The sequence below is a fragment of the Bubalus bubalis genome, chromosome 20, assembly GCF_019923935.1.
Source record: "Bubalus bubalis isolate 160015118507 breed Murrah chromosome 20, NDDB_SH_1, whole genome shotgun sequence".
Lineage (NCBI taxonomy): Eukaryota > Metazoa > Chordata > Mammalia > Artiodactyla > Bovidae > Bubalus > Bubalus bubalis.
Genome location: NC_059176.1, coordinates 31,996,627 through 32,007,245, shown reverse-complemented (window position 1 = coordinate 32,007,245; position 10,619 = coordinate 31,996,627). Strand labels below are relative to the sequence as shown.

Genomic DNA, 10,619 nt, shown 5'->3' with positions numbered 1-10,619 from the left:
CAATGTATGATCAAATTTGAGTATCTGAGTTGCAACTTTGAATAATATCAATGGTTCATATTTCTATTTTCTGAATAAAGAAGAAATAAATATATTTTCTTGTTATAAAGCAGAATAAATCCTAAATACTGCTTTCCCATATCAGTTTGAGTAATAGAAATAGATTTGGTCCACTGAGCAAAATTGTCTGCATTAAACTTACAAAAAGCAGAGGTGAAATAAATGTTTTAAGAGTTTAAGAAAAATAAAATAAAAATAGAAATAAACTCAGGAATCACAACAAACCATAGGATTACAAACCAAAACAGATATTAGAAATGCCCACCTTCTTGTCTTACCATTCCCTAGAGGACTGACTGACTCTTTCTCGCCATTGCAAATAAATAAGACATTTGTCTTTAGTTAAAATGTTGAATTTGCATTTGTCCATGGATTCAGAGGCCCAGAGGCAGTGAGTACATTTTATGAAAATCAACTGAAATAAATAGAAGTATGTTATATCTTAATTTGAAATAGCACATTGCCCTTTGCAGGAAAAAAACTAAAACAAAACAAAACATAGATAAAATGAGAGGAGAGGAAAAAAGAGGCTTAAAACATGGACTATAATTATTCTTAATGTCTTATTCGTTTTATTTTTGGCCAAGATCAAGACCTACGAGGTGGACGTCCTCCATTTTGAATTCAGGTCCTAATTTTCAGAATTACTTACCAGCTTCACATACTTATGCAATATCCTTCATTGACTGATATGATATGACTGATATGTGACTAAATCAGTCATCCTTTATTGACTGATATGGGACACATTCTTTGTTCAAAAGGTAAAGGAACAGGTTAAAAAAAAAAAATCATCTGCAGAATGTTGAAACAAGCCAGATAGACAGAAAAGCAGGTTTTGGAGATAAAGCCTAACATTTTGGTTCTCAAGCTTGATTGTGCTGGAGAAACACCTGGATGGCCTGCTAACCCGCAGAGTGTGCATCACAATGTCGGACTTTCAGATAAGGGGGTGTCCAGGGTGGAGTCTGAAAATATCAAATACTAGGTGAGCCTGTGCTCCCAAAAAACAGTGATGGTTAAGAAGTACCCCCAAACTTTTGTTTCCCAAACTTCTCCTACCATTTTGTGTTTTGAGAAGTGCCTTCTCGCCAAGAGCCACTCTTTTCCATGTGACTTAGACTCACCGTCCACACTTTCTTTGAACTCACAGAGATTTGCAGATGACTCCTGTTTACTTGTGACAAGGCCAAACACAGATCCTCCAAGGTTTTATTTTTAGTCTCTGGAAGAATTAGCTAAGAGTAGAAGTGTTTGTTCTGCTGAAACCAGCTATTTGCAGATATAAACTCCCTGTCAGCTGACTGAGACATCCCTTGATTGCAAAACAATCACAATGTAAATCATTTCTCCTGCAACTTGTTTTGTTCTCACTACAGAAGTCTAAGGTCAAACCAACCAGCTGAGACAGTCAGATCGGTTTTCAGTGTTGCCCTACTGCAGTGGTCTGAATAAAATCAGTCTCCTCACTTTTCCTTTTTTCTTTGATAGGCCCCAGATTTTACATTTCTAACAACTACCCAAGTGATGCTCCTGTTGCTGCTTTAGGGACCATTCTTCACACACTGCCACCCGAATGCAATTATGGGCAATCGGGAGAATATTGAATTCACATGGGTAACCCAAAGAGCCACCATAAAGTATGTGAAGCTGGTAAGTAATTGTAAAAGGTAGGCTCTGAATTCAATATGGAGGACGTCCATCACCTAAGTCTTGGCGGTGAGGAGTGGCCTCTCTCCAGATTATGACTTTATGCCCTTTCACTTGGCAAGGAGTCATCCCCAAAGCAGTGTGTGTGACCTGGGCATGTGAGGAAGGCAACAGGATCATAGACCTGAGATAACTGAAGAAGGAAAGGGGTCCTTCAAGACGCAGTAAGTAACCTCAGACCTTCAACTTTCTGCCTTTTGTATTATCACAACAAAATGTTGAAGAGTGGTCATTGCAATCGTTTATGAAGCCATTGTGGTGCAATTCTCAGATTTGAGCCATGTTTCCATATCCTCTCAGATAAAAACAAAAGGCCCAAACGCTATTTTAACTTGAGAAAACAAAGATGAAAAATGCTTAACAGAATTCATGCTTATATAAACAGTCAGCAGTGTTTTAAATATCGCCTCTGTACTGGTCTTTCATGTCAGCAAAGTTAACAATTTGAGTGCTGCATCTTGGAACAGCAGTGTAGGCGTTCTCTTGCATTACAAACCTCGTGGCATGACATTTCTATCTTTGGCCCAGCGTTAATGATGTTCCATGCTGACCCTCTTGTGTGAAAGGAGAGCTGGAGAGCACAGCTTTGATAGAAATGTTTACATGAATGTTTGATAAGCATCTGTCAGCTCCTAGCCCTCTACCAGCCTAGGAACACAAAAGAAGCCGGGGAACCCTGGAGCTTTTGCCACCTGAAAGCATAGTCTGGTATGTTTGCTGAATTTCAAATCAGCAAAAAAAAAAAAAAAAAAAGATTGTTCTCTTTGTAGCTGGATTGTAATTTATGTATTATTTACTCAAAAAAAAAAAAAAAAAAAAAGGAGAGAGAATAAAAGACAATTGCTTTTTCCAAAAAGGGTTATGATTATGGAGGTCAGAATTCTTGTAATGTATACTTATCTTGCTACATTTTGTTTGGTCCCACCAAACACAGATTGAAGTGGATTTGACTGCTTAAACTGAGTTTTAGGACTATTAACTGTTCCTCTTCCCCCCTACTCCAAATTATTATGAATTTTTATCCCTTGAAAGAATAGATGGTGCTTAGGAAAGGCTTTGTGTACAAATAGTGTGTGTCTTACTGTGGGTATTACAAATAAATTTTTTTCATGTTAAATAATTGGCTTTGAATTTTCTTGAGATCCCCACACCTTCCTTTTGGCAATTCACATTGTGCTCTTTGTTCCATAATTCATGACTCCTGAAATAGGCTATAGACAACTTTTTGTTTTAGACAGTTCATAGATAGAAAAAGCTTAGAATTTTGTGGTGCCAGAAATATCAACTTCCCCCTCTTAAAATAACATCTGCAAATTTAGTGGCTTTTCTGTCACACAGAAAATGGATAAATAGGACACTGGTGTGTGGTTTGCTATACATGTCAGATACTGTACAACATTGCAATTAGCATTGTGTAGTCTGTATTTTATGTTGTCCTAATAAAATGGCGTATATAAATAAAGTCCCTCAAAAATCAAAATATTCAAAAGAAAGGACAAGGTAAGAAATCTGGTGACATGGAGATGCCTCTCATCTTTCCTGCTGACTACTCATGTTAAATTGATTGAGTTTTGTGATCTCTCTCAGCTTGATAAAATTGTTTGAGTTTCTGGATCCAGCTGTTCTTGAAGCTAGTTCTTTCCTTTAGATTTTGAATTTACAAGAGCCAATATACACAAACTAAGCCTTTTAATTTGTAAGGAGAAGACTTTTGAAAAATATATCATTTCTCTTTAGAATGAATTCACCAACATAATATTAGATATTCAATTTAATTCATCTTTTTTGGTAATGATCCAGTGTGTCTTCCTGTTATGGTTTGGATTTCCTTATAATAGATATGTGTTAGGATTGATCATTTATATTTTTGACAAATATTTTCCATGTTGCATTATCTTTGTAAATGATTGAATTGCATTCTGCTTTTATATTGACTTTCTGAGTGGGTGTATCCAAGGCAGGAGATACGCTGGCTATAATATCACATACATACACACTCTGGTACACAGTAGAACTCTCATAGAAAGTGAATAAATTCATTCCAATTAATAAGTTAGAATTCTGTTTTTATTACTCCTATGAGCAAGGTGTGTTGTTATATACCATTAAGAGATACCTCCTATTGATCTATTAAAAAGAAGTTTCTAATATTTTAAGAGCTGACCCTATAGATTTACTACTTTCCTACCTCCCATTCTGACTGTGGCTCCTGTTTGGATATGGTTCTACCAAACTTAATTCAGAAAAATAGGCATGCCTGAGTTATCCGAACATAATCTTACTAAGACATTTCTTTTGCATTTTTCCAACATAGACATGGGAAAGTAGGAGCAATGCATGTGGTTTTTCAAAATTTGTTCCTTGGATGTAATATGAAGAGAGGGTCAAATGAAGCTTGAGAAACGCTATGTTCTGCTTTATAAAATAGCCTTTATTACCTCTAAAAATGGTTAAGACCTTTTGAACATTGAAGATCTAATTTGGCCACAGCACTTTTATTTCATGGACTATCTCAAGGGGTATATTTTAGGAAACATTTGACTGGTGTGAGGGTTGCATGAAAAATTGTGCATCAGAACTAGGTGAATAGTTTACAGCCAACTAATTCATAGTCTTGTCTTTAAGCCAAATACTTTATATTTTATTCCTTTGTAGAAATAAATAAGATCATTAAGAGTTCAGGGTTGGTTATGACACTTCTATGTTTGTACCTTAGGATGATTGTTCTGATGAGCTGATTATACAGTTAGACATCCTTGGTGCCTCAGACGGTAAAAGCATCTGCCTACAATGCCGGAGACCTGGGTTCGATCCCCTGGAGAAGGAAATGGCACTCCACTCCAGTACTGTTGCCTGGAAAATCCCATGGACGGAGGAGCCCAATAGGCTACCATCCATGGGGTCGCAAAGAGTCAAACATGACTGAGCAACTAAGCACAATATTCCATTGTATTTATGTACCACATTTTCCTTATCCATTCCTTTGTTGATGGACATTTAGGTTGCTTCCATGTTTTGACTATTGTAAATACTACTGCAATGAACATAGGGGTGGGTGTATGTATCTTTTTGAATTATAATTTTCTCTGAATATATGCTGGGTGGGATTGCTGAATCATACGGTAGTTCTATGTTTAAGGAACCTCCATACTAATCTCCATAATAGCTGTACCAGTTTGCATTCCCACCAACAGTGTAGGAAGGTTCTCTTTTCTCCATAATCTTTCCAGCATTTATTGTTCATAGATTTTTTTGATGATGGCCATTCTGACTGGTGTAAAGTGATACCTGATTATAGTTTGAATTTGAATTTCTCTAATAGTGATATAGAGCATCTTTTCATGTAGTTTTTTTTACCATCTGTATGTCGTCTTTGGAGAAATGTCTGTTTAGATCTTCAGTTCACTTTTTAGTTTTTTTTTTTTTTGATGTTGAGCTGCATGAACTTTTTGTATATTTTGCAGATTAATCCCCTGTCAGTGGCTTTGTTTGCAAATATTTTCTCCCATTCTGTGGGTTATCTTTTGTTTTTGTGAATGATTTCCTTTACTGTACAAAAGCTTTTAAGTTTAATTAGGTCCCATTTGCTTATTTTTGTGTATATTTTCATTACTCTGGGAGGTAGATCAAAAAAGATATTGCTGTGATTTATGTTAGAGAGTGTTCTACTTATGTTTTCCTCTAAGAGGAAATGTATCTGGTCTTACATTTAGGTCTGTAACCCATTCTGAGTTTATCTTTCTGTCTGATGTTACAGAGTGTTCCAATTTCATTCTTTTACATGTAGTGGTCCAGTTTTCCTAACATCTTTTATTTACTTAATAAGAAAATTTGCTATTAGACGTTTAAATGTTAATAGTTTTTTCATTTCACAAAGATTTAAAAAATCTTCATTTTAGAATATGATATTAAATATTAAGGAAAGATGAGAGGATGGATGTAAAAATAATAGGAGAACATGTAACAGTCTGTGATTGATGTTCTTAGAGGAAATGAGGAAATAGTTGAAAAGCATCTTGAAAATGTGTGTGTGTTAAGAGTTGATAAATATATAGATTTGACAAAGAATGGAAATGACTAGGTTTCTTGACTTGTATAGAGATATAAATCAGTGCTATCAAAGAACTTATTAGGAAAAAAGAAATTAATGTACATGAATCCACTTAAAATATTTAAATGTTACATTGCATAGAATTGACTAGATGAGGAAGTAGACTTTATAGAAGTGGAGATTAAGAGTATGTGGAAGAGTCTAAAGAGAAAAATATAGGAGACAATCAGGTTTACAAGAAAGATTTTGATAAGCCAAAGAGAGATGCATGGGTGACTGACTATAACAGCTGAAGGAAGAGGATGGCATCTGAGTTCGGCATATAGAGAAGAGAGTAAGAAGTCAGGTCTCACTGGGTTTGTTGCTATGTGATCTAATGTATGTCACCAGGGAACAAACAAAATACACTATTTTTTTTACTTGGAATAAAATATCTGAGTTCACTTACTCACTTTGAGAATTTGATTAAACTAATGGTATCCAAGATATCACTTTCTTAAATGTTACATAGGAGTCCTGATTGAATTGCCTTGAAGAAAAAAGGAAGCTGGTCCACAGATATCCTGCCAAAGAGAAGAGCTTGGAAGTATCTAGTTATATCACAATGAGAGAAAAGTGAGAAGGGAGGAGTCAGAGGTATAAGGAAGGTTTAGAGAGAAAAGTGTTAGTCGCTCAGTCGTGTCTGACTCTCTGCGATCCCCTGAACTGTAGCCCAAGAGGCTCCTCTGTCCCTGGAGTTCTCTAGGCAAGAATACTAAGGATGAAATCAGGCAAGACTATGCTGCTGCTGCTAAGTCACTTCAGTCGTGTCCGACTCTGTGCAACTCCATAGATGGCAGCTCACCAGGCTCCCCCGTCCCTGGGATTCTCCAGGCAAGAACACTGGAGTGGGTTGCCATTTCCTTCTCTGATGCATGAAAGTGAAAAGTGAAAGGGAAGTCACTCAGTCGTGTCCGATTCCTAGCGACCCCATGGACTACAGCCTACCAGGCTCCTCCGTCCATGGGATTTTCCAGGCAAGAGTACTGGAGTGGGGTGCTATTGCCCTCTCCGAGGCAAGACAATAGTCATGATAAAACTTGAGGTCCTATTTTAAGTGCAATAAGTAAGCCTTTTCATACTGTTCATGGGGTTTTCAGGCAAAAATACTGAAGTGGTTTGCCATTCCCTTCTCCAGTAGACCACATTCTGTCAACAGTTAGAACTGGACATGGAACAACAGACTGGTTCCAAATAGGAAAAGGAGTACGTCAAGGCTGTATATTGTCACCCTGCTTATTTAACTTATATGCAGAGTACATCATGAGAAATGCAGGGCTGGAAGAAGCACAAGCTGGAATCAAGATTGCCATGAGAAATATCAATAACCTCAGATATGCAGATGATACCACCCTATGGCAGAAAGTGAAGAGGAACTAAAAAGCCTCTTGATGAAAGTGAAAGAGCAGAGTGAAAAAGTTGGCTTAAAGCTCAACATTCAGAAAACTAGGATCATAGCATCTGTCCCATCACTTCATGGGAAATAGATGGGTAAACAGTGGAAACAGTGTGAGACTTTATTTTTTTGGGCTCCAAAATCACTGCAGATGGTGATTGAAGCCATGAAATTAAAAGACGCTTACTCCTTGGAAGGAAAGTTATGACCAACCTAGATAGCATATTGAAAAGCAGAGACATTACTTTGCCAACAAAGGTCCGTCTAGTCAAGGCTATTGTTTTTCCTGTGGTCATGTATGGATGTGAGAGTTGGACTGTGAAGAAAGCTGAGTGCCGAATAATTGATGCTTTTGAACTGTGGTGTTGGAGAAGACTCTTGAGAGTCCCTTGGACTGCAAGGAGATCCAACCAGTCCATTCTGAAGGAGATCAGCCCTGGGATTTCTTTGAAAGGACTGATGCTAAAGCTGAAACTCCAGTACTTTGGCCACCTCATGCGAAGAGTTGACTCATTGGAAAAGACCCTGATGCTGGGAGGGATTGGGAGCAGGAGGAGACGGGGACAATGGAGGATGAGATGGCTGGATGGCATCACCGACTTGATGCACATGAGTTTGAGTGAACTCCAGGAGTTGGTGATGGACAGGGAGGCCTGGTGTGCGGCCATTCATGGGGTCGCAAAGAATCGGACACGACTGAGCAACTGAAATGACTGAAGTAAGCCTTAGAGGGTATCGAGCAAGGCAGTAACATGATCTTATTAACATTCTAAAGAGCTTACTGTATATACTGAATAATGAATTGATCTACGTGTCAAAGAGTGAAATGGGGTCAACTTAAAGGCCGGTTCTACAGTCCTGGAAAAAGATGCTAATCAGCTGGTCAAGAGCTCTAGAAACATGTAATGAAAGTAGTGGATAGATTTGTGATAGATGCCTTAGGTAAATCAGTAAAACTCAGTGATTTGGATGGAAACTGGAGAAGAAATCATCAGGAATAATTTGCAAGTTTTTCAGTTTAGCAATTGGGTGACTGTTGAATGTTAACATATACTGCAAAGAAGTAATATGAGTATTTTTGAAGAATTCTGGATCATTTAAGATATTTTAAAGTAAGGACACACAAGCACAGAGGACGATGTTTACTATAGGTGTTTACAAGATACTGAAAGAAGGAAGTAGATTCAGAAAAACATAAGATTTTTATAGCAAAAGCATTTGGGAATATTGACCTGAATCAAGATGGTGGATAAAAGTGGGAATACTGTAGAAAGAGTAGCTCTTAGAGGAACATCTTAATAAGAAGTTCCAGGAAACTTACCAATAATTTCTTCCCTATCGAATACTCAGAGGATTAATGATTTATCTACAGTCATTCGGCAAATTTAACCTTTAGAAAGTCATTCCCCTTGAGCTAACTGTTTCCTTAATCTTAAGAGAGGATAAATAAGGAGATGTACCTCATCAAGCATAAAATAGATTTAGTTTCTGAACCAAATGATAAATTTAGTCTTTCCCTGTATGTCAGTGAAAAGAAATCATATACTTTGAACAAGTCTGTGAAAGACTTGGAATTAACAGCTGAGATTTGCTCTCGGATATTAACTTGGGGATTTGTACAGATGATTTCTGAAGGCAATTAATACAATATATATCAATAATTGACAAAGCAACACTTCAGTGAGCTTTAAGAGATTTTTTTTCTAAAAGGCTGAAATTGTAACTAGAAAGCAAAGTATATACTTTTGCAATGTGGCTATATATATGACTAAAATTTTAATAGTATGATAAATTAAGGCTAAGGTGACTTAACTGAGAGACGACTGATCTGCCTTAGAGAAGCCTCCAAAAGGAATACTTTTAAAAATGAAGTCATATTAATTTAGTCAGCATGTAATTATTCAAAATAATAATAAAATTTTGCTATATATTCTACCCCCAGAGGTGTTTAATAAGTTGAAAGGATAATTTTAAATTAGTACATAGAACTATTGGAAAACATTTTTGAATGTATTTAAATTCTTTCCAAGGGCAAGAAAAGCAGGTTTTATGTAAATGATAAATATTCACCTCCAAACAAATATGCAAATCAACAATAAATTTGTTTATTATAAATAGGTATATATTATTTTCTCAGTGTCATCTGAATTAAAACCAGTTTCAAGTCACTAGAATATGTTATTCATCAACTATTATGTAAATGATCATTTAATATTTTGTTAAAGATGCATAACTTAAAAAGCAGATAAAGCTATATTTTTCTTAATGAAGCCTTTTCCATTCAGATATACTAACCTTAAAATATAAATCAAGTTTTAAATTTGCATTAAAATAACAAACTTAACTTAAAATTAGAAACAGTATAGGCCTTGTATTTGACATATTTCTTTAGTACTTTTTAATCAGCTAAAAAAATCTTTTTCACCCCCCAAGGGAAATAGTTTATGCATATAGTGTGTATTTTTTTAATAATAGTTCAAATTTTTGTGCCAATTCATTAGAATGCACACAGACAAACCCAGGAGGAAATTTTAAATAATCTATATAATTTTTCCAGTTAGAATAAAGAATAAAATGCTAATTGATATTTGCTCTGTTGTTCTGCAAGCTGTGAAATAAATTGTGCATTATATAATATACAACTAGCTTAGAGTAACAAAATCCAGGAGGGGGTAAACTCTTTAATAGTTGTATGTTGATACAACTTTTATATATACATGTGTATATATATATATATATATATAATATAGCCATTTATTTGTCACCATATATAGATATTCATACTCACTATTCAGTAGAGTCTTGGACAGTGTCTTTCTACATCTGTTACTTTTACTAGAAATGTTTATTTATGAAAACTCAGTCCATTTCGGAGTGTCATTTACAACGCTACTTTAAAATGCTAAAAAGCAAAAGTAGAACAGAAAATGCATTAAACAAAATATGATGTCTTTTAAGACATAGAAACTTCTTACCTCATCAGTCTGTGCCTTATTCTTACTATGCTTACTTCTAAAAACATAATCCAAGAAACTGGAATCCTGATAGAGAGCCCATATAACTTGAATGCTTTCAATATACCATGACATTTCCCTTAATAAACGCAGACGTTTCCTCTGTTATTCATAGGAGATCCAGTCTTCTTTATAAAATGAATAAAGCTCTCCTTTTTTGTGTTTTTTTTTTTGCATATGGATTACTTATTTTTTAATTGAAACATAGTTTCTATTCAACGTTGTTAGTTTCTGCGGTACAGCAAAGTGAATCAGCTATATGTATTCATATATCCCCTCTTTTTTGGATTTCCATCCCATTTAGGTCACCACAGAGCATTTCATGGAGTTCCCTGTGCTGTACAGCAGG

General features: G+C 35.8%; 2 long non-coding RNA genes across 3 annotated transcripts in view; one reads left to right on the top strand and one right to left on the bottom strand.

Moving 5' to 3' along the window:
* Positions 1 to 752: 752 nt before the first annotated feature.
* Positions 753 to 1,709, bottom strand: LOC123330787. Its single transcript, XR_006546949.1, has 2 exons — positions 1,123 to 1,709; positions 753 to 1,028 (listed from the first exon to the last, which is right to left on the bottom strand). It is a non-coding gene; the product is annotated as an uncharacterized LOC123330787 (long non-coding RNA).
* Positions 1,710 to 1,729: 20 nt separating this feature from the next.
* Positions 1,730 to 10,619, top strand: part of LOC123330786 — a 143,508-nt gene continuing 134,618 nt past the window's right edge. For both annotated transcript variants that reach the window (XR_006546948.1, XR_006546947.1), the window contains exon 1: positions 1,730 to 1,934. This is a non-coding gene — a long non-coding RNA (uncharacterized LOC123330786). The remainder of the gene's footprint in view (positions 1,935 to 10,619) is intronic.